Here is a 6,000-nt window from a genome sequence, read left to right on the forward strand (position 1 = left end):
TTGTAGAGAACACCATCCTCACTCCGTCCCAATCTAGATTCCGAAGCAACCACATCACAGAGAACGCCCTCCTCGCCACCATAGATGACATCTGCACCCTCCTGGACCAAGGCTACTCTGCAGCCCTCATCCTACTCGACCTATCAGTGGCCTTCAACACTGTCTCCCACCGCACACTAGTCACCAGACTACACGACACAGGCATACAAGGAACAGCCCTGGATCCGATCATGACTCACCGGAAGAAGCCAAAGGATCAGACACCCACCCTTCCTCTCTGACCCCACGAAAATTACCTCCGGATTCCCACATTTTTTATCCCTGAGCCCCACCCTCTTCAACATCTACATGACCTCCCTCACAGCCATCGTCCAACAACACGGCCTCATCATCGTATCCTTCTCTGATGACACCCAGCTCATCCTCCCCCTCACCAAAGACACCACCAATGTCAAACTCAACTTCCAGAAAGGAATGCAAGACATCGCAGTCTGGATGACCAACAGCTGCCTGAAGCTCAATGCCAAGAAGACAGAAGTCCTTGTCCTTGGTACCGCCCCTACTGCATTGGCCAGAACCTGGTTGCTGACCTCCCTCGGAAGCCCACCTGCACACAGAACATGCCAAGAACCTCGGCATCGTACTCAACTCCTCACTAACCATCAACCGACAGGTCAACGCCGTCACCTCCAGCTGCTTCAACACCATCCTTATCATGCGAAGACCTGGAAGTGGATCCTCCCTGAGTCAAGGAAGACAGTCTCCCTCGCACTTATCACCAGCAGACTGGACTATGGAAATGCACTCTACGCCGGCATCAACAAGTCCCTACTCCACAAACTCCAGACAATACAGAACACCGCCGCCAGACTCGTCCATGGCAGCCCCTACACGAACACACCAGCCATTACCTACAAAGTCTCCACTGGCTCCCCGTGGAAAAGAGAGTCACTTTCAAAATCCTCACTCACGCCTACAAATGCCTACACAACAACGGACCCAAATACCTCAACGACAGAATCCACTTCCAGGTACCCAAAAGAAACCTCCAATCTTCCAACCTCGCACTGGCCGAAATTAGAAGTGTCTGAGAAGCTCAGACACCCGCTGCGATCTCACCCACATCCTCTGAGACTGCCCCTCTATCCGACCCTTCTGGTCCTATGTTGGAGACACCTTGGGAGCATCCATGCCTCTCTGTCTTCCCCTCATCCACCCGTATCCTCCTGCTCAACACTAGAGACTCCCTGTACCGCCCTTGCCCGCAACGCTGCCTTCTCCACATGGCACTGTCCATGGCCAAGCTCTGCAACCTCTGTTAGTGGAGGTCATCTATACCCCCCTCTTGGGAGGACTGAACGGTACCGATGATCCAGACAGCGCACATGAGCACGTTATCTACTGCATGCAGCGCCTTGAGACCGTTCCGGGAGAGTAGCTTGCGCTTTATAAATGATTGCTTGATTGATTGATTGATTGATTGATGCAGGATCAAGCAGGGATATTTTCGCAGACGTGGGCCCCCTTCCTGCATGACACCCCTTGGAGGGGTTCATACCATCGCTGCCCTCCTCCCTCTCTCTTCTCTACCCATTCGAAATGTTGCACACATCGCACCAGGTAGCCGGGCTGTGGTCCCTTGTGCCCTCCTCCGCGGCCATCGGCTGAGCATCGAGATTACAGAAAACATGGGGTATCAAGGTATCAAGGCCCCATTCCCCCCACCAGACACCCCCGGCCCTCACAACCCCCCTTGTACCCCCATTTTCCCCCTCTCCATACACACTTCTTCCATCTCCTTTCTTCCGCCTTTCCCCCTCCACCATGACCCCCCTCCCCCTGCCCTTGCCTCCCCATTCCCCTCTGATGATGCTCTTTCCCCTTCCCCCACCATGCCCTCTCCCTCTCCCTTCCCCACTGGACATATAGGCAGACGCACCCCTCCAGCATGGGTAGCCGACCCCATACACACTCTATCACACATACAGACCACCCAGGAACCCTGCCCATCTCATCACCCTGGTGACTCTTGGTACCCCTCACATTGACCCATAAGACCGCTCTCGAACCAACAGAGCACCCCGCTTCCTTTTTATATGCCCAACACTACACACCGAGACTTGTGACCTCCTTCACACTACTGCCTGGGGTGACGGACTTTCTGCCCTCCCATCCATTTTGCTTCCTCCACTGCATGAAGGATTTTTCAAAATCATATTCTCTCCCCTCCTCATCTCGAGGACCCACGTTATCTCTACCCCAGCTGTTGACATGGAGTCTGTTCGCTTTCACCCTCTTGCGCCCATTGCATGGTGTCCGACTGGCTCAATATACTGCTTCTGTTGGAGATATGTTTTCTTCCCTTGCTGCACCCACCCTTCCCCTATCTCCCCCGAACCTTGCCACCCCCACCCCCTCTCCCCCACCCTCTCCATTGCTGTACCGATTAAATTGTATACTCCCTCCTTAGCTGCACTGTACCCGTTTTGTACAACTTTGTCTTAATAACCAATAAAAAATGAAGGCAGAAAAAAAGAACTGCCTGTCTCACGCACAAAGCCCTCCACACTGGGAAACCAGCCTACCTCGCTGCGAAACTGAAAAAGGCAGGCCAACCAAGAAACCTAAGGATCTCTAAAACCTTAATCCTTATTCTACCCAAATTCTACAAACAAAAACTCTGGCCCGCGCCTTCTCGACCAATGCCCCAAAGTCTGGAACTCCATCCCAGTTCATATCAGGACAAAGCACCCCTTCCTTCTTGAGCTTCAAGAGACAGCTCAAGGATCTCCTCCTCAACAGACGTCTCAACTAACAGGATGGCAAGAGACCGCCAAGACATGGTTCCCCCCACTGAGTCTACCTGTATGCCTCCCATGCAGCCCCTCCTCCCCTCGCTCAAACTTTGTATTATTTTGATTTTATCACTAATGTGTGATTTTGCTCGCTATTTGAACATACACTGATATAAAGCACTTTGATACCCTCGGGTCTTGCCAGCACTATATAAAACTACGTGAATAAATCAAAATATATTCTTACGTCCTATGAACTGGGACATTTCTTGTCCTCGATCCTGCTAACTGTTTGCTTTCAAGCAAATCACTTCAGGTTTCATTCACTTCCTGGTTCTAGATTAGTCACGCCTTGTCCTCAAGTATACTTACTTCATGTGAGCATGGCAGATCTTGTCCAAGGATCTGTTCTCTAGCAGATTTCAGGCTAATCACTAACTGTTGCTTATACTGCCACTTCCCTTTTACAGAATAGTCACTTCCTGTCCTCGGGGAGGGTTACTACCTGCACTGGCGTAACAAACCTTGATGGGGCTTCCCTGCAAGGCACCTGGGGGACCCCCCTTCGGGCTCAATCAGGAGTGCAGTGCTGTGCTGAGGGGGCCCCTGGAGCTTGGGGCCCCCCTGCACTGCGGGGGCTGCGGGGGCCTGTGTTACGCCACTGACTTCCTGTGAACATAGCAATTCTTGTTCATTGATCTGTTGCTTAGCAGTCTTCAGGCTAATCCCTTCCTCTTCCTAATAGTATCACGTCCTGTTTACAGAATATTCACTTCCTGTCCTCAGGGACGGTTACTTCCTGTGAGCATAGAAATTCTTGTTCATTGATCTGTTGTTTAGCAGTCTTAAGGCTAATCACTACCTGTTGGTAATGCTATCACTTCCTGTTTACAGAATAGTCACTTCCTGTCCTCAGGGACGGTTACTTCCTGTTATCATAGCAGTTCTTGTCGTCCATGGATCTGTTCTCTTGCAATCTTCATTCGAATCACTAACTGTTGCTGATACTGTCACTTCCTGTTTACAGAATAGTCGCTTCCGGTCCTCAGGGATTGTTACTCCTGTGAGTATGGCAGTTCTTGCCCATGGATCTGTTCTCCACCAGTGTTCATAAGATTCATTATTTGTTGCTAGTATAGCTGGCTGCTACCTGTTTATAGAATAGTCGCTTCCTGTCCTCGGGTACTGTTACTTCCTGTGAGCAGGGCTAGTTCCTTTCCACATATCTGCTAACTTCCCAACCTTGGCCTGTCTATTTTTGTTCTCTCTCTAATCATGTTATGTTCTTTGTTGTTGTTTCTTACCCATCCATAGTTTTATTCACTTGTTGTCCTCGGCTAGGTCACTTCCCTTCATTGGCCTTTTAGTCTTATTGTTCCTTATGATCTGCCCTACCCCTCCCTGTCCTCTCCTGGGCACTTTGGACCATTGGTGAGGTCTTACCCAGCATCCTCTGCTTCAGCCTGCCTGCCTCTGGGAATGTCTGAACATCCCAAGTGTGCCCACTGTCCTTGCACCATCAGACCACGTGCCTCGGTTCCAAACACTCATCTTATCAGCATTCGTCCACACATGTCTCTCCAGCATTCACATGTGATATTATTCATTTATTACAAATCCTGCGTTTTTTCCATAGGCCGTGTCCTGAATTTTCCATATCATAATACGTGCTTTAAAGCGCCTATATATGGGCCGTGTGCTCAGACAGCTGATGGCGCTAGAACGGTTCGAATCTCTGCACCTCATTTAGGTCTTGAAAGATGACTTTAGGTGAAACTAATCACTGGATATCTGGGGACGAGAGGGAAAGGTCGGCAGTAGTAGGGAACGGTCAACAGTCATAGCGAAGACAGAAAATAGTAGGGAAAAGTCTGTAGTAGTAGGAAGAGGTCAGCAGTAGTAGGGAATGGTCGACAGTAGTAGGTAAGACAGACAGTAGTAGGGTAGGTCTGCAGTAGGAGGGTATGGTCAGCAGTCGCAGATAACAGTCGGCAGTAGGAGGGAACGGTCAGCAGTAGTAGGGAAGACAGACAGTAGTAGGGTAGGTCTGCAGTAGGAGGGTATGGTCAGCAGTCGCAGATAACAGTCGGCAGTAGGAGGGAACAGTCGGCAGTCAGAGGGAGCGATCGGCAGTTGTAGGGAACAGTCAGAAGTCGGAGGGAATGGTCAGAGGGAACAGTCGGCAGTAGGAGGGAACGGTCTGCAGTCGGAGGGAATGGTCAGAGGGAACAGTCGGCAGTAGGAGGGAACGGTCAGCAGTAGGAGGGAACAGTCGGCAGTAGGAGGAAACGGTCGGCAATCGGAGGGAATGGTCGGAGGGAACAGTCGGCAGTAGGAGGGAATGGTCAGCAGTAGGAGGGAATGGCCAGTAGTCGAGGGAACGGTCGGTAGTAGGAGGGAACGGTCGGCAGTAGGCGGGAACAGTCAGCAGTAGGAGGGAATAGTCGGGAGTCAGGGGGAACGGTCAGCAGTAGGAGGGAATGGTCTGTAGTCAGAGCGAATGGTCAGCAGTAGGAGGGAATGGTTGGTAGTCAGAGGGAACGGTCAGCAGTAGGAGGGAATGGTCTGTAGTCAGAGCGAATGGTCAGCAGTAGGAGGGAATGGTTGGTAGTCAGAGGGAACGGTCAGCAGTAGGAGGGAATGGTCGGAAGTCAAAGGGAACGGTCAGCAGTAGAAGGGAATGGTCAGTAGTCAGAGGGAACGATCGGCAGTAGGAGGGAATGGTCAGCAGACGGAGGGAACGGTCAGCAGTAGGAGGGAACGGTCAGCAGTAGGAGGGAACTGTAGGCAGTAGGAGGGAACAGTCGGCAGTAGGAGGGAACAGTCGGTAGTTGGAGGGAACAGGCGGTAGTAGGAGGGAACGGTCGGCAGTAGGAGGGAATGGTCAGTAGACGGAGGGAACGGTCAGCAGTAGGAGGGAACTGTAGGCAGTCGAAGGGAACGGTCTGCAGTAGGAGGGAACAGTCGGCAGTAGGAGGGAACAGTCGGTAGTTGGAGGGAACAGGCGGTAGTAGGGGGGAACGGTCAGCAGTAGTAGGAAAGACAGGCAATAGTAGGGTAGGTCTGCAGTACTAGGGAACAGTCGGCAGACGTAGGGAAGCAGAGATTCCTGGGGCTTTATCATGATGGCCTTTTCTGGTGCGGAAACAAGCCCGTGATTTATAAGCATGGAGGATGTTGAGTGAATTCATTTACCCGGATATAT

The sequence above is a fragment of the Lissotriton helveticus genome, chromosome 5_1, assembly GCF_964261635.1.
Source record: "Lissotriton helveticus chromosome 5_1, aLisHel1.1, whole genome shotgun sequence".
In the NCBI taxonomy this organism is placed as follows: Eukaryota; Metazoa; Chordata; class Amphibia; order Caudata; family Salamandridae; genus Lissotriton; species Lissotriton helveticus.